The 18,748-nt window shown below is 45.5% G+C and overlaps 1 pseudogene; it reads right to left on the minus strand.

Moving 5' to 3' along the window:
• Positions 1 to 18,748, minus strand: part of LOC125523088 (DNA topoisomerase 2-like) — a 28,816-nt pseudogene that overhangs the window by 2,516 nt on the left and 7,552 nt on the right.

An 18,748-nucleotide genomic window follows, 5' to 3' on the forward strand; every position in this document is an offset into this window, starting at 1 on the left:
TCACACGAGCACGACATCGAGATTTGTTAACGAGGTTCACTGATATGGCTACATCCCCGGGGCCTGACTACGGGCGCTCCTCCCCGTGACACCGTCACAATACCACACCTCGGCCACCCGGGCGCCCTCTTGCGCGCCTGTGCTATTATGTTGGCATAGGTTACATCGTGTCTCTACCTCCGCTATATATGAGAGGTCTAGGATACAAGTGTCCTATTAGGACACGACTCCACATCCTATGTAAACATAATACAACTCATAGTCCAACTGTAACCTACCTTGTACACTATATTCGACACAACTCTAACATCGCCATCCATGTCTTCCTCTGAAAACTCAGTCAAGGATGACAAGGCCTTCTTTGACGCGTGTCTTCTGCTTGGTTCGTTCTTTCCTTTCTCCAATTCTTTGGTCTCAGCTTCCATGGCACTCGGTTCCGTAAGGATAGAAGCAGCAAGATAGTCTCTCAGCGCAGGCAATCCCTCGTCATCATCTCTGACGGATGCACTTGCCTTCTTGGGTGGTTTCTTGTTTTGTGCTGCAGTCAGAAACGTTGATGCATGTTCTTCATTGTTATCCACAAACGAATTTTCCTTCTGAGATTTGGCCGTAGCCTTCTCAGGTTGTTGTTGGAAATATGAGCAATTTACCGAATAATTTTATTAACAGAAATACTAGATAAAACATGACTAATATAGTAGAGATAAAACAAGTCATGCGTTCGGACAGAGAGAAGGTAAAGAGCATCTGCATATATGAACTTGAACTAAACACATTTAGAACAGACACTAGATGAAGTTGCATATATGAAGTAGAACCTAACACATGTAGGACGGAAAGTAGAGCAAAGAACTGTGTCATGACATCTAACAGAAAGAGCAAGAACACGTACGGGATAACAGCAGTGGAAGTGATGGACTCGGGGTCGGTGTCCTCGCCTGCCATGTCGTCGAGGAGATCGTGGACGTCGGGGAAGTAGTCGTCGGCGACCGGATCGTCCGTGATGAAGCAGCCAGTAGTCGCTGAGCGCTCCCCAAAAACCTTATCACCCTTCTCCCGTACAGGACTCAAAAGGTGCGGTTTCGGAGGCCTACTGTCCCGACCTGTGGTGCACGCCGCAAGCCGGGATGGGGAAGATCGTAGCAGCAGCGCAGTGGTCAGGAACTTGTGGCGAGAGGAGGAAGAGGTTCTGGTGCGTCTCTCTGGGAGGAGCGACCTTCCTTTTATAGGCGCAAGAGAAGGAGGCAAGAGAGCAACGACGGGAGGCGAAACAAACAGCCAGCAGCCGAAGGGCTGCACCGTTCGCATTCGAACCCCACTTTCGCAAAAATCTTTTCAGCTTCCGTGTGACCTTTTGTATACTCGTAGTGCGTGGCAAAAATTTAGATATCGGCTCGGCTCATTCCCGCAACCCGCGGCGCGTCGTGACGTGCCGTGGCGTTGCGAGGCGGGCGGCGGAGGAGGAGCGCGCGTGGATATCCCTCTTGTTCTCACGCTCGTACAAGTGGGGAAAGAACCTCCCTTATAAGGAGGTCCAACTCCCACTCAACTAGCAATGTGGGACTAAACTTTAGTAGTATCCCTTGCCTTACACAAATGGGCTAAGTGGGCCTCTAGGATTTATTAGGAATTTCTGAAACTGCTATTGGGCTAGGCCCAAAATAGACAAAATTTCAGCAATCCCCCACCAGATCCCAGAGGCACACAAAAATTGCCTTTGGTTCCAAAACACTGTTTTATAAACCGGTACTGCAGTGGAGACTGTTAAGTTGAACTTCCATCTAGAACTCTATGCTACACTAGTAAGCAACTTGAACAGTGGACTGGGCCTTGAACTGCAAGTTTTCTGCGAATCTAGCTTCACATAAAGCCTTGACCGATACGTGGCTACCGTGGGTCTTCCCCGCGGGTGGAGCTTATACGTCATACTCCGTGACCTTTCATGAGTTTACTAGAGTGAACCCTACTCTCATAGATTGCGACGTTTGACAATCAGACTCATATAGGTGTGTTCTTCAAAAGATGTTCTGCAGGATAACATCTTTGCTTTAATGCGCCACTTAGAACACATTAAGATATATATCACCTGCCATGCAGATTAGGAGAGTATTGCATCTTCATGGAGTGGTATTGTGAATAGTAAGGATACTCTCCTCTCAGTTGACCAACAGCTTGTCTTCCACATCTAATTCACGGGATCTCCGATCACAAAGAATAGGTTATCAATGTGAACAACTCATATTGTGGGTCTAATACCCATCTCCCTCGATGCATTATCTATCACATTACGTGATAGACCCTTAGTAAAAGGATCTGCCAGATTTTTAGACGTTTGGATATAATCCAATGCAATAACTCCGTAGTTTTTCATTTTCCTGACAGACTTTAACCTTCTCTGAACGTGTCTTGATGACTTCATGTTATCCTTTGAGCTGCTCACTTTTGTGATCACAGTTTGATTGTCGCAGTTCATAAGGACACCCGGTACAGGTTTCTTAACAACCGGCAAGTCATTCAAGAGCCGACGAAGCCAATCTGCTTCAACCGTAGCTGTATCTAGTGCTGTGAGTTCTGCTTCCATTGTTGACCTCGTTAAGATGGTCTGCTTGCAAGACTTCCAAGAAACAGCGCCACCTCCATGAGTGAATACATAACCGCTCGTGGCCTTTATCTCATCAGCATCTGAGATCCAGTTTGAGTCACTATACCCTTCAAGCAACTTTGGATGCCCGGTTTAGTGAATTCCATAATTTGCAATGCCCTTCAAATAACGCAAAACTCTCTCTAGAGCTTTCCAATGCACATCTCCTGGTTTTGAGACAAACCGACTCAGTTTGCTAACAGCAAAAGAGATGTCAGGTCTTGTAGCACTTGCTAAGTACATAAGCGAGCCAATAATCTGAGAATATTTCAATTGATCTCTAGCAATTCTTCGATTCTTTCGAAGTAACACACTCGCATCATATGGTGTTGGAGAGGGCTTGCAGTCACTATAGCCAAAGCGACTCAAGATCTTTTCCACATAGTGAGATTGAAGCAATGTAATTCCACCATCATCGTCTCTCAACAACTTGATGTTCAGAATGATATTAGCCACTCCTAAATCCTTCATCTCAAAATAACGAGATAGGAAATCCTTGACCTCCTTAATAACATTCACATTTGTTTCGAAAATCAGTATGTCATCAACATACAAGCAAAGGATAACTCCCTCGCCCCCACCATGGCGATAGTACACACATTTGTCAGCTTCGTTTACAACAAAGCCTGCAGTTGTTAAAGTTCTTTCAAACTTCTCATGCCACTGTTTGGGTGCTTGCTTGAGTCCATACAAAGACTTCAGCAACTTGCACATTTTTCCTTCCTGGCCATCTAGTACAAACCCATCTGGTTGTTCCATATAAATTTCCTCGTCCAACTCTCCATTTCGGAAAGCAGTCTTAACATCCATTTCATGAACGAGAAGACCATGTGAGGCAGCTAGTGAAAGTAGAACTAGAATAGTGGTCAGTCAAGCCACAGGTGAGTAAGTATCAAAGAAGTCTTCACCTTCCTTTTGGGTATAACCCTTAGCCATGAGCCGAGCCTTGTACTTTTCAATAGTACCATCAGGCCTAAGCTTCTTCTTGAATATCCATTTGCATCCTATAGGTTTGCACCCATAAGGACGATCAGTTATCTCCCAGGTTTCATTCGCCAAGATGGAATCCATCTTGCTACGAACCGCTTCCTTCCAGTAGTCAGCATCTTCAGATGCATAGGCCTCTGAAATAGAACTGGGAGTGTCTTCTATGAGATACACAAGAAAATCATCACCAAAAGACTTTGCAGTCCTCTGTCTCTTGCTCCTAGTAGGAACTTCATTGTTCTCCTCCACAGGACTTTCAAAGTGTTCCATCGAAATGGCAGGTTCGGTAATTGTAACTGGTTCCTGATTCGATGAACTAGGCATCTCCTAATTAGATGAGGTAACCATATCCTTCAAGGGAAAGATATCTTCAAAGAAAGTTGCATCATTCGACTCCATGATCGTACCGACATGCATGTCAGGTATCTCAGATTTTACAACCAACAATCTATGGCCAATGCAATGAAAAGCATATCCCAGGAAAACAAAATCCACAGTCTTTGGTCCAAGCTTCCCCTTCTTTGAAATTGGAGCATTGACTTTCGCCAAACAACCCCATGTTCGCACATAAGAGAGTTTTAACCTTTTCTTCTCCCATTCCTCGAATGGAGTTATCTCTTTGTTCTTTATGGGGACTCGGTTCAGGACATGACATGCTGTCAATATCGCCTCCCCCCACCATGCCTTGGAGAGACCCGATGTGTCTAACATGGCGTTAACCAAATCAGTTAGAGTACGGTTCTTTCTTTTGGCCACCCCATTTGACTGAGGTGAGTAGGGAGGCGTCCTCTCATGGATTATACCATGTTCCGCACAAAAAGCATCAAACTCATTGGAAAAATACTCTCCACCACGGTCGGACCTAAGCCTCTTGATTTTCCGATCAAGTTGGTTTTCCACTTCAGCTTTATAGATCTTGAAAAAGTTCAAAGTCTCATCCTTAGATTTCAGAAGATACACACGGCGGTATCTACTGGAGTCGTCAATTAATGTCATGAAATATTTCTTTCCACCTTTTGTCAAAACACCATTCATTTCACATAGATCTGAATGTCTGAGCTCTAGTGGTGCAAGATTTCTCGTTTCCGCAGTCGTGTGAGACTTACGAGGTTGTTTAGCTTGCACACACACTTGACACTTAGATCCCTTGAAAGTGGTGAAACTAGGGATTAAGTTCAACTTTGCCAGTCGCGACATGCAACCAAAGTTAACATGACAAAGACGTGAATGCCACACATTTGATTCACTATTGTTGCAAACATGATTAACAACTTTATTGCAAACGTTTGATAAGGATAAACGAAACAGGCCTCCTGACTCATAGCCTTTACCAATATAGGTTCCATATTTGGATATTACAAATTTATTCGACTCAAAGACAAGCTTGTAGCCATCTCTACACAGAAGAGATCCGCTAACAAGATTTTTATTGACGGAGGGGACATCATGCACGTTCTTCAGCCGCACGATCTTCCCCGAAGTAAACTTCAGATCGACCGTGCCAACACCACGAACAGAAGCACTTGAACTGTTGCCCATCAGCACGGTTGAAGTCCCTACGGTCTGACAAGACGAAAACATGGAAGTATCACCGCATACATGCACATTAGCACCCGTGTCAATCAACCAATCAGGAGAATGACATACTGAAAGAATAGTGGGAAATATACCATACCCAGCATCCTTCATGTCAGTGTCTCCAATGACAACATTAGTGGTCTTGCCGCCTTTCCCAGGATGACGCTTGTCATAGCGATTAGGGCAACTAGGAGCCCAATGATCAGGATCCCCACACACATGACAAGCACCTTTCTTCTTGCCATTCTTCTTCTTGAAGTTCGTGTGTTACACAGCCTTGTTCTTCCCATCAAACTTTGCTTTTCCATCAAACTTGCCCTTGTTCTTGAACTTGTGGGGCTGGAAGTTCTGCTTCTGTACCACATTGGCACTAGATCCTCCCTCAATACCTCGAGCACGTGTGTCCTTTGCTCTCGCCTTTTCTTCCACATCAAGAGTGCCAATGAGATCCGGGACGGAAAACTCCTGCCTCTTATGCTTCAGCAAGGTAGCAAAGTTCCTCCATGAAGGAGGAAGCTTAGTGATGATACCTCCGGCAACAAACTTGTCCGGTAGCATACAACTGAAGTGCTCAAGTTCTCTAGCAAATGACTGTATCTCATGAGCTTGCTCAACCATGGAGCGCTCTTCAGTCATCCTGTAATCATAGAATTTCTCCATGATGTACAACTCAGTGCCAGCATTCGAGACCCCAAACTTGGCCTCGAGTGCATCCCACATATCTTTTCCATTATCAATTGACGCATAAGCATCAACTATGTTCTCACCAAGAACACTCAAGAGAGCAGCCTTAAACAGAGTATCCATTTTCTAAAAAGCTTGTGCCTGTTGAGCATGAAGCTCTCCTTCAGGTTTGCCGAGAGTGGCGTCATAGCAACTCATGGTTTGAAACCATAAGACTGCTCTCACGCGCCACCTCTTACAGTGGATACCCTCAAGCATAGGAGGTCTCATGGAAGCAGCAAAACCACTCGGGGTAAATTGCCTATAATAAGGTTTTTGGATTGTTGGAAATATGAGCAATTTACCGAATGATTTTATTAACAAAAATACTAGATAAAGCATGACTAATATAGTAGAGATAAAACAAGTCATGCATACGGACAGAGAGAAGGCAAAGAGCATCTGCATATATGAACTTCAACTAAACACATCTAGAACAGACACTAGATGAAGTTGCATATATTAAGTAGAACCTAACACATGTAGGACGGAAAGTAGAGCAAAGAACTATGTCATGACATCTAACAGAAAGAGCAAGAACACGTACGGGACAACAACAGTGGAAGTGCTGGACTTGGGGTCGATGTCCTCTCCTGCCATGTCGTCGAGGAGATCGTGGACGTCGGGGAAGTAGTCGTCGGCGACCGGATCGTCCGTGATGAAGCAGACAGTAGTCGCGCTGGGCGTTCCCCAAAAACCTTATCACCCTTCTCCCGTACAGGACTCAAAAGGTCTAGTTTCGGAGGCCTAGTGTCCCGACCTGCGGTGCACGCCGCAAGCCGGGATGAGGAAGATCGTAGCAGCAGCGCAGTGCTCAGGAACTTGTGGCGAGAGGAGGAAGAGGTTCTGGTGCGTCTCTCTGGGAGGAGCGACCTCCTTTTTGTAGGCGCAAGAGAAGGAGGCGAGAGGGCAACGACGGGAAGAGAAACGAAGAGACAGAGACAAAGCGAACAGCCAGCAGCCGAAGGGCTGCACAGTTCGCATTCGAACCCCACTTTCGCAAAAAAAAATTCAACTTCCGTGTGACCTTTCGTATACCCGTAGTGCGTGGCAAAAATTTAGATATCAGCTCGGCTCATTCCCGCAACCCGCGGCGCGTCGTGACGAGGCGTGGCATGGCGAGGCGGGCGGCGGAGGAGGAGCGCGCGTGGATATCCCTCTTGTTCTCATGCTCGTACAAGTGGGGAAAGAACCTCCCTTATAAGGAGGTCCAACTCCCACTCAACTAGCAATGTGGGACTAAACTTTAGTAGTATCCCTTGCCTTGCACAAATGGGCTAAGTGGGCCTCTAGGATTTATTAGGAATTTCTGAAACTGCTATTGGGCTAGGCCCAAAATAGACAAAATTCCAGCAATCCCCCACCAGATCCTAGAGGCACACAGAAATTGCCTTTGGTTCCAAAACATTGTTTTATATACCGGCACTGCAGTGGAGACTGTTAAGTTGAACTTCCACCTAGAACTCTATGCTACACTAGTAAGCAACTTGAACAGTGGACTGGGCCTTGAACTGCAAGTTTTCTGCGAATCTAGCTTCACATAAAGCCTTGACCGATACGTGGCTACCGTGGGTCTTCCCCGCGGGTGGAGCTTATACGTCATACTCCGTGAACTTTCATGAGTTTACTAGAGTGAACCCTACTCTCATAGATTGCGACGTTTGACAATCAGACTCATATAGGTGTGTTCTTCAAAAGATGTTCTGCAGGATAACATCTCTGCTTTAATGCGCCACTTAGAACACATTAAGATATATATCAACCTGCCATGCAGATTAGGAGAGTATTGCATCTTCATGGAGTGGTATTGTGAATAGTAAGGATACTCTCCTCTCAGTTGACCAATAGCTTGTCTTCCACATCTAATTCACGGGATCTCCGATCACAAAGAATAGGTTACCACTGTGAACAACTCATATTGTGGGTCTCATACCCATCTCCCTCGATGCATTACCTATCACATTACGTGATAGACCCTTAGTAAAAGGATCTGCCAGATTTTTGGACGTTTGGATATAATCAAATGCAATAAATCCGGAGTTTTTCATTTTCCTGACAGACTTTAACCTTCTCTGAACGTGTCTTGATGACTTCATGCTATCCTTTGAACTACTCACTTTCGTGATCATAGTTTGATTGTCGCAGTTCATAAGGACACCCGGTACAGGTTTCTCAACAACTGGCAAGTCATTCAAGAGCCGACGAAGCCAATCTGCTTCAACCGTAGCTGTATCTTGTGCTGTGAGTTCTGCTTCCATTGTTGACCTCGTTAAGATGGTCTGCTTGCAAGACTTCCAAGAAACAGCGCCACCTCCATGAGTGAATACATCACCGCTCGTGGCCTTTATCTCATCAGCATCTGAGATCTAGTTTGAGTCACTATACCCTTCAAGCACCTTTGGATGCCTGATTTAGTGAATTCCATAATTTGCAGTGCCTTTTAAATAACGCAAAACTCTCTCTAGAGTTTTCCAATGCACATCTCCTGGTTTTGAGACAAACCGACTCAGTTTGCTAACAGCAAAAGAGATGTCAGGTCTTGTAGCACTTGCTAAGTACATAAGCGAGCCAATAATCTGAGAATATTTCAATTGATCTCTAGCAATTCTTTGATTCTTTCGAAGTAACACACTCGCATCATATGGTGCTGGAGAGGGCTTGCAGTCACTATAGCCAAAGCGACTCAAGATCTTTTCCACATAGTGAGATTGAAGCAATGTAATTCCACCATCATCGTCTCTCAACAACTTGATGTTCAGAATGACATTAGCCACTCCTAAATCCTTCATCTCAAAATAACGAGATAGGAAATCCTTGACCTCCTTAATAACATTCACATTTGTTCCGAAAATTAGTATGTCATCAACATACAAGCAAAGGATAACTCCCTCGCCCCCACCATGGCGATAGTACACACATTTGTCAGCTTCGTTTACAACAAAGCCTGCAGTTGTTAAAGTTCTTTCAAACTTATCATGCCACTGTTTGGGTGCTTGCTTGAGTCCATACAAAGACTTCAGCAACTTGCACACTTTTCCTTCCTGACCATCTAGTACAAACCCATCTGGTTGTTCCATATAAATTTCCTCGTCCAACTCTCCATTTAGGAAAGCAGTCTTAACATCCATTTGATGAACGAGAAGACCATGTGAGGCAGCTAGTGAAAGTAGAACTCGAATAGTGGTCAGTCGAGCCACAGGTGAGTAAGTATCAAAGAAGTCTTCACCTTCCTTTTGGGTATAACCCTTAGCCACGAGCCGAGCCTTGTACTTTTCAATAGTACCATCAGGCCTAAGCTTCTTCTTGAATACCCATTTGCATCCTATAGGTTTGCACCCATAAGGACGATCAGTTATCTCCCAGGTTTCATTCGCCAAGATGGAATCCATCTCGCTACGAACCGCTTCCTTCCAGTAGTCAGCATCTTCAGATGCATAGGCCTTTGAAATAGAACTGGGAGTGTCATCTATGAGATACACAAGAAAATCATCACCAAAAGACTTTGCAGTCCTCTGTCTCTTGCTCCTAGTAGGAACTTCATTGTTCTCCTCCACAGGACTTTCAAAGTGTTCCATCGAAATGGCAGGTTCGATAATTGTAACTGGTTCCTGATTCGATGAACTAGGCATCTCCTGATTAGATGAGGTAGCCATATCCTTCATGGGAAAGATATCTTCAAAGAAAGTCGCGTCATTCGACTCCATGATCGTACCGACATGCATGTCAGGTACCTCAGATTTTACAACCAAGAATCTATAGCCAATGCTATGAAAAGCATATCCCAGGAAAACAAAATCCACAGTCTTTGGTCCAAGCTTCCCCTTTTTGAAATTGGAGCATTGACTTTCGCCAAACAACCCCATGTTCGCACATAAGAGAGTTTTAACCTTTTCTTCTCCCATTCCTCGAATGGAGTTATCTCTTTGTTCTTTGTGGGGACTCGGTTCACGACATGACATGCTGTCAATATCGCCTCCCCCCACCATGCCTTGGAGAGACCCGATGTGTCTAACATGGCGTTAACCAAATCAGTTAGAGTACGGTTCTTTCTTTCGGCCACCCCATTTGACTGAGGTGAGTAGGGAGGCGTCCTCTCATGGATTATACCATGTTCCGCACAAAAAGCATCAAACTCATTGGAAAAATACTCTCCACCACGGTCGGACCTAAGCCTCTTGATTTTCCGATCAAGTTGGTTTTCCACTTCAGCTTTATAGATCTTGAAAAAGTTCAAAGCCTCATCCTTAGATTTCAGAAGATACACACGGCGGTATCTAGTGGAGTCGTCAATTAACGTCATGAAATATTTCTTTCCACCTTTTGTCAAAACACCATTCATTTCACATAGATCTGAATGTCTGAGCTCTAGTGGTGCAAGATTTCTCGTTTCCGTAGTCGTGTGAGACTTACGAGGTTGTTTAGCTTGCACACACACTTGACACTTAGATCCCTTGACAATGGTGAAACTAGGGATTAAGTTCAACTTTGCCAGTTGCGACATGCAACCAAAGTTAACATGACAAAGACGTGAATGCCACACATTTGATTCACTATTGTTGCAAACATATTAACAACTTTATTGCGAACGTCTGATAAGGATAAACGAAATAGGCCTCCTGACTCATAGCCTTTACCAATACAGGTTCCATACTTGGATATTACAAATTTATTCGACTCAAAGACAAGCTTGTAGCCATCTCTACACAGAAGAGATCCGCTAACAAGATTTTTATTGACGGAGGGGACATAATGCACGTTCTTCAGCCGCACGATCTTCCCCGAAGTAAACTTCAGATCGACCGTGCCAACACCACGAACAGAAGCACTTGAACCGTTTCCCATCAGCACGATTGAAGTCCCTACGGTCTGATCAGATGAAAACATGGAAATATCACCGCATACATGCACATTAGCACCCGTGTCAATCAACCAATCAGGAGAATGACATACTGAAAGAATAGTGGGAAATATACCATACCCAGCATCCTTCATGTCATTGTCTCCAATGACAACATTAGCGGTCTTGCCGCCTTTCCCAGGATGACGCTTGTCATAGCGATTAGGGCAACTAGGAGCCCAATGATCAGGATCCCCACACACATGACAAGCACCTTTCTTCTTGCCATTCTTCTTCTTGAAGTTCGTGTGTTACACAGCCTTGTTCTTCCCATCAAACTTTGCTTTTCCATCAAAATTGCCCTTGTTCTTGAACTTGTAGGGCTGGAAGTTCTGCTTCTGTACCACATTGGCACTAGATCCTCCCTCTGTACCTCGAGCACGTGTGTCCTTTGCTCTCGCCTTTTCTTCCACATCAGGAGTGCCAATGAGATCCGGGACGGAAAACTCCTGCCTCTTATGCTTCAGCAAGGTACAAAGTTCCTCCATGAAGGAGGAAGCTTAGTGATGATACCTCCGGCAACAAACTTGTCCGGTAGCATACAACTGAAGTGCTCAAGTTCTCTAGCAAATGACTGTATCTCATGAGCTTGCTCAACCACGGAGCGCTCTTCAGTCATCCTGTAATCATAGAATTGCTCCATGATGTACAACTCAGTGCCAGCATCCGAGACCCCAAACTTGGCCTCGAGTGCATCCCACATATCTTTTCCATTATCAATTGACGCATAAGCATCAACTATGTTCTCACCAAGTACACTCAAGAGAGAAGCCTTAAACAGAGTATCCATTTTCTAAAAAGCTTGTGCCTGTTGAGCATGAAGCTCTCCTTCAGGTTTGCTGAGAGTGGCGTCATAGCAACTCATGGTTTGAAACCATAATACTGCTCTCACGCGCCACCTCTTACAGTGGATACCCTCAAACATAGGAGGTCTCATGGAAGCAGCAAAACCACTCGGGGTAAATTGCCTATAATAAGGTTTTTGGATTGTTGGGAATATGAGCAATTTACCGAATGATTTTATTAACAAAAATACTAGATAAAGCATGACTAATATAGTAGAGATAAAACAAGTCATGCATATGGGCAGAGAGAAGGCAAAGAGCATCTGCATATATGAACTTCAACTAAACACATCTAGAACAGACACTAGATGAAGTTGCATATATGAGGTAGAACCTAACACATGTAGGACGGAAAGTAGAGCAAAGAACTGTGTCATGACATCTAACAGAAAGAGCAAGAGCACATACGGGACAACAACAGTGGAAGTGCTGGACTTGGGGTCGGTGTCCTCGCCTGCCATGTCGTCGAGGAGATCGTGGACGTCGGGGAAGTAGTCGTCGGCGACCGGATCGTCCGTGATGAAGCAGCCAGTAGTCGCGCTGGGCGCTCCCCAAAAACCTTATCACCCTTCTCCCGTACAAGACTCAAAAGGTCTAGTTTCGGAGGCCTAGTGTCCCGACTTGCGGTGCACGCCGCAAGCCGGGATGAGGAAGATCGTAGCAGCAGCGCAGTGCTCAGGAACTTGTGGCAAGAGGAGGAAGAGGTTCTGGTGCGTCTCTCTGGGAGGAGCGACCTCCTTTTTATAGGCGCAAGAGAAGGAGGCGAGAGGGCAACGACGGGAAGAGAAACGAAGAGACAGAGACAAAGCGAACAGCCAGCAGCCGAAGGGCTGCACAGTTCGCATTCGAACCCCACTTTCGCAAAAATCTTTTCAGCTTCCGTGTGACCTTTTGTATACCCGTAGTGCGTGGCAAAAATTTAGATATCAGCTCGGCTCATTCCCGCAACCCGCGGCGTGTCGTGACGTGGCGTGGCGTGGCGTGGCGTGGCGAGGCGGGCGGCGGAGGAGGAGCGCGCGTGGATATCCCTCTTGTTCTCATGCTCGTACAAGTGGGGAAAGAACCTCCCTTATAAGGAGGTCCAACTCCCACTCAACTAGCAATGTGGGACTAAACTTTAGTAGTATCCCTTGACTTGCACAAATGGGCTAAGTGGGCCTCTAGGATTTATTAGGAATTTCTGAAACTGCTATTGGGCTAGGCCCAAAATAGACAAAATTCCAGCAATCCCCCACCAGATCCCAGAGGCACACAGAAATTGCCTTTGGTTCCAAAACACTGTTTTATATACCGGTACTGCAGTGGAGACTGTTAAGTTGAACTTCCACCTAGAACTCTATGCTACACTAGTAAGCAACTTGAACAGTGGACTGGGCCTTGAACTGCAAGTTTTCTGCGAATCTAGCTTCACATAAAGCCTTGACCAATACGTGGCTACCGTGGGTCTTCCCCGCGGGTGGAGCTTATACGTCATACTCCGTGACCTTTCATGAGTTTACTAGAGTGAACCCTACTCTCATAGATTGCGACGTTTGACAATCAGACTCATATAGGTGTGTTCTTCAAAAGATGTTCTGCAGGATAGTATCTCTGCTTTAATAAGCCACTTAGAACACATTAAGATATATATCAGCCTGCCATGCAGATTAGGAGAGTATTGCATCTTCATGGAGCGGTATTGTGAATAGTAAGGATACTCTCCTCTCAGTTGACCAACAGCTTGTCTTCCACATCTAATTCACGGGATCTCCGATCACAAAGAATAGGTTACCACTGTGAACAACTCATATTGTGGGTCTCATACCCATCTCCCTCGATGCATTACCTATCACATTACGTGATAGACCTTTAGTAAAAGGATCTGCCAGATTTTTAGACGTTTGGATGTAATCCAATGCAATAACTCCGGAGTTTTTCATTTTCCTGACAGACTTTAACCTTCTCTGAACGTGTCTTGATGACTTCATGCTATCCTTTGAACTGCTCACTTTCGTTATCACAGTTTGATTGTCGCAGTTCATAAGGACACCCGGTATAGGTTTCTCAACAACCGGCAAGTCATTCAAGAACTGACGAAGCCAATCTTCTTCAACCGTAGCTGTATCTAGTGCTGTGAGTTCTGCTTCCATTGTTGACCTCGTTAAGATGGTCTGCTTGCAAGACTTCGAACAAATAGCGCCACCTCCATGAGTGAATACATAACCGCTCGTGGCCTTTATCTCATCAGCATCTGAGATCCAGTTTGAGTCACTATACCCTTCAAGCACCTTTGGATGCCCCGTGTAGTGAATTCCATAATTTGCAGTGCCTTTCAAATAACACAAAATTCTCTCTAGAGCTTTCCAATGCACATCTCCTGGTTTTGAGACAAACCGACTCAATTTGCTAACATCAAAAGAGATGTCAGGTCTTGTAGCACTTGCTAAGTACATAAGTGTAACACCCCGGATGTAATTTACCTTTTATGTATCCCAACTCTTGTCGTTTCCGGCACTAAGTTATTTTATTTCCTCGTTGTTGGGTTGTTGCCTTCGTGTGTTTTTGTCTTTGTCATGCATCTCATACCATATCATCATGTGCATTGCATTTGCATACGTGATCGTCTCTTGCATCCGAGCATTTTTCCCGTTGTCCGTTTTGCTTTCCGGCGCTCCTATGTCCTCCGGTGTCCCTTTCTACCTCTTTTCGTGTGTGGGTGTTAAACATTTTCGGATTGGACCGAGACTTGTCATGCCGCCTTGGTTTACTATCGGTATACCGCCTGCCAAGTTTCGTACCATTTGGACTTCGTTTGATACTCCAACGGTTAACCGAGGGACCGAAAAGGCCTCGTGTGTGTTGCAGCCCAACACCCTTCCAAACTGGTCCTAAACCCACCTAAAACTCTTCTATCATCTAGAGCGTTCGATCATGATCGCGTGGCCGAAAACCGCACTCCATTTGGAGCTTCCTAGCCTCCTCTACCCCTATTTAAAGACCTTCCCTGAAATTTCCGGATCAAAACACCCCTAACCCTAGCCCCGCTCCTCTCTGCGTGGGCGGACACGTCCGCCGCCGCCGGACATTCCCGCCGCCGCCACTCCCGTCGCGCCACGTGGCGCCGCCGCCCCACATCGCCGCCTCCTCCGCGCAGGCCCGCCGAGCCCGTGGCCGGCCCCCGCGGCCCATCGCGTCCGCCGCCGCCTGCCTCTTCTCCTCGCCCGAGCCGGTGAGCTCCCGCGGCCGCACCGCCGCGGTCGCCATCGTCGGCGACCTCGCCGCCCCAGGCGCCGCCGCTCTCCTCCAGGGCCGCCCCGCCTCGCTCCGGCCGGCCTCCTCCGACCTCCGGCCGAGCCCCGCCGCCGTCCTCCTCCACGCAGCCAAGGCCGGCGTGCCTCCTCTCCTCCAAGTCCGGCGACGTCCCGCAGCTCCGGCGAACAGTAGCTCCCCGGTGAACCTCGGGTCGCATGCACCCGGATCTGGATCTAGATCATCATGAGGGTTGACTTTTTCCCCTCCAACCCTAATTTTCTTGCATACTTTGACATGCCATAACTCTGCATCCATAGCTTCGATTCGTGCGTGTAGCATATCAAAATGTTCATCTCGACGAGTACATCATTTCATCTCATTGCATCATTTTCATTTGAGTTCATCTTTATGCCCGAAATGCTGTTGGAAGAGGGCTATGTGATGAATATGTCGGATTTGTTTCAGCAAATAGCCGTTTGTCATTTTTGCCATGATTAATGTGTGCATGCTATGATCCTGAGCTCTACATGTGTTTTGATGTATGCCTTGCCATCTTTACAGGGGTGTATACCATGTATTTTTGTGATCTTTGTGGTGACTAGCACAAGCATGCAAAGTAGCTTACTCAATGATGCTGATTTCAGGGACTTAGAATTTCACACAGTCCTTGTCCTGTTCTTGTTTTTATGCCATATGTTCATATTGTTTCCTAGTGATCCGTGCCTTTTTTGAGCATGATCAGTAAGGATGTTTTGTAGATAATGTTGAGATCTTTCCATCTATGTCTTTGTTTGCATTTATGGAACAGCTTAGCTTGAGTCAATCGAGCTCTACTTTTGCTATAAAATGTTCCTGGCAGATTGTTAACATGTTTAGCGATTTTGCCGAGCTTGTTGTTGTTGATCCGTGCATTCTATGTTGTTGTTCTTGCCATGTCTAGCTTATATGCCATGTCTTCTTGCTGGGTGTATGCTTAGATTATCATGCAGTACCTCGTAGTGAGTGCATCGAGCTCGTAAACATGCCTACTTGTTAATCTGTTTTGCATGCTCCAGTTTTTCACTAAGTCTGAATCTGTTTGTGTTTTTGCTATGTTCACATGCTTGCAAATGTATTTTCTGATCACTTTGGCTCAAGGTCACTAAGGGACTTTTGTTATATGCTTTGAGTGGCTTCATGCCATGCCTTCCTTTGCCATGATATGTTCCTGTAGCATGTAGTTATCATGCTCTAAAGTTTGCTTCCTGATGATAAATGCCTGATTTGTTGTTATTTCACTAAGTCTGAAACCTGTTATCTTTTGCACTTTTGCCATGCTTGTTTGAACCTGTTAATGGATGAATTAGCCATAGCTCAGTGTTCATCTTTTGTCAAGCATCATGGGTGGATCCCTGCCATGTATTTTTTTACTATGTTTGGGTGTTGTAGCATATTTATCTTGATGCATTTAGAGGGCTACTTGCTGATTATCGCAGACCGGTGCCACATTTGTTTTGCTTGCCATTTCCAGACCGTGCATCCGGTTCTGGTGATCTTTATATCAATTTCAACCGAAATCATCTCATCTTTCAAGTGGCACTCTTGGTTTTCCAAGTTGAGGCCAGGTTCATTCATTCCTTTCCAAATCATGCATATGCATTACATACCGCATCCCACATATCATACCATGTTTGCATCATAATTGATCGAGCATTGCACGTGGTTGATTGTGTTCCTTTGTGCTTGTTGTTCTTGTTTGGGTAGAGCCGGGAGACGAGTACGTGATCGAGGAGCCTGTTGAGTACGCTTATGAGGATCAAGGCAACTCTGAGAACTTTGCAGGCAAGATGACCATACCCTCGAAATCACTTCTATCTTTGCTTGCTAGATGCTCACTCTTTTGCTTTGCCTATGCTACGATACCTACCACTTGCTTATCATGCCTCCTATATTGCCATGTCAAACCTCTAACCCACCATGTCCTAGAAAACCGTTGTTTGGCTATGTTACCGCTTTGCTCAGCCCCTCTTATAGCGTTGCTAGTTGCAGGTGAAGATTGGAGTTTGTTCCTTGTTGGAACTTGTTTATTGTTGGGATATCACAATATTATCTTGTTTATCTTAATGCACCTATATACTTGGTAAAGGGTGGAAGGCTCGGCCTTATGCCTGGTGTTTTGTTCCACTCTTGCCGCCCTAGTTTCCGTCATATCGGTGTTATGTTCCCGGATTTTGCGTTCCTTACGCGGTTGGGTTATAATGGGAACCCCTTGACAATTCGCCTTGAATAAAACTCCTCTAGCAATGCCCAACATTGGTTTTACCATTCGCCACCTAGCCTTTTTCCCTTGGATTTCGTGGACTCAAGGGTCATCTTATTTTAACCCCCCGGGCCAGTGCTTCTCTAAGTGTTGGTCCAACTGAGCGATGTCCGGGGCTACCAGGGGCAAGTCTGGGCTAGCCTACCCGACGTCTGGCTCATCTGGTGTGGCCTGAGAACGAGATATGTGCAACTCCTATCGGGATTTGTCAGCACATCTGGGTGGTGTTGCTGGTTTAGTTTTACCATTCTCGAGATGTCTTGTAACCGGGATTCCGAGTCTGATCTGTTTGTCTTGGGAGAAGGAATATTCTTCGTTGACCGTGAGAGCTTGTGATGGGCTAAGTTGGGACCCCCTGCAGGGATTTGAACTTTCGAAAGTCGTGCTCGTGGTTATGGCCAGATGGGAATTTGTTAATGTCCGGTTGTAGAAAACCTGAAACTTAACTTAATTAAAAGGCATCAACCGCGTGTGTAACCGTGATGGTCTCTTCTCGGCGGAGTCCGGAAAGTGAACACGGTGTTGGAGTAATGCTTGACGTAGGTTGTTCTAGGATCACTTCTTGATCATAGTTGTTTGACCGTGCCTTTGCCTTCTCTTCTCGCTCTCATTTGCGTATGTTAGCCACCATATATGCTAGTTGCTTGCTGCAGCTCCACATCATACCTTTGCCTTTCCTATAAGCTTAAATAGTCTTGATCGCGAGGGTGTGAGATTGTTGAGTCCCCGTGACTCACAGATTCCTTCCAAAACCAGATGCAGGGACCGATGATTCCGCTCCAGGTGACGCGTTTGAGCTCAAGTGGGAGTTCGATGAAGACTCTCGTCGTTACTACGTTTCTTTCCCAGATGATCAGTAGTGATGCCCAGTTAGGGCGATCGGGGACTTTGTCGCATTTGGGAGTTGATCTTTATTTTGGTTCCGTAGTCGGACCCTGAGTGTATTGGATGAATGTAATGACTTATTTATGTATTTGTGTGACGTGGCGAGTGTAAGCCAACTATGTATCTTTCCCCTTTATTTATTTACATGGGTTGTTGTGAAGATTACCTCACTTGCGACATTGCTTTCAATGCGGTTATGCCTCTAAGTCGTGCTTCGACACGTAGGAGATATAACCGCATCGAGGGCGTTACAATAAGCGAGCCAATAATCTGAGAATATTTCAATTGATCTCTAGCAATTCTTCGATTCTTTCGAAGTAACACACTCGCATCATATGGTGTTGGAGAGGGCTTGCAGTCACTATAGCCAAAGCGACTCAAGATCTTTTCCACATAGTGAGATTGAAGCAATGTAATTCCACCATCATCATCTCTCAACAACTTGATGTTTAGAATGACATCAGCCACTCCTAAATCCTTCATCTCAAAACAACGAGATAGGAAATCCTTGACCTCCTTAATAACATTCACATTTGTTCTGAAAATCAGTATGTCATCAACATACAAGCAAAGGATAACTCCCTCACCCCCACCATGGCGATAGTACACACATTTGTCAGCATCGTTTACAACAAAGCCTGCAGTTGTTAAAGTTCTTTCAA

This window comes from Triticum urartu, chromosome 7A (genome assembly GCF_056163025.1).
Source record: "Triticum urartu cultivar PI428250 chromosome 7A, HENAU_Tu73, whole genome shotgun sequence".
NCBI lineage: Eukaryota > Viridiplantae > Streptophyta > Magnoliopsida > Poales > Poaceae > Triticum > Triticum urartu.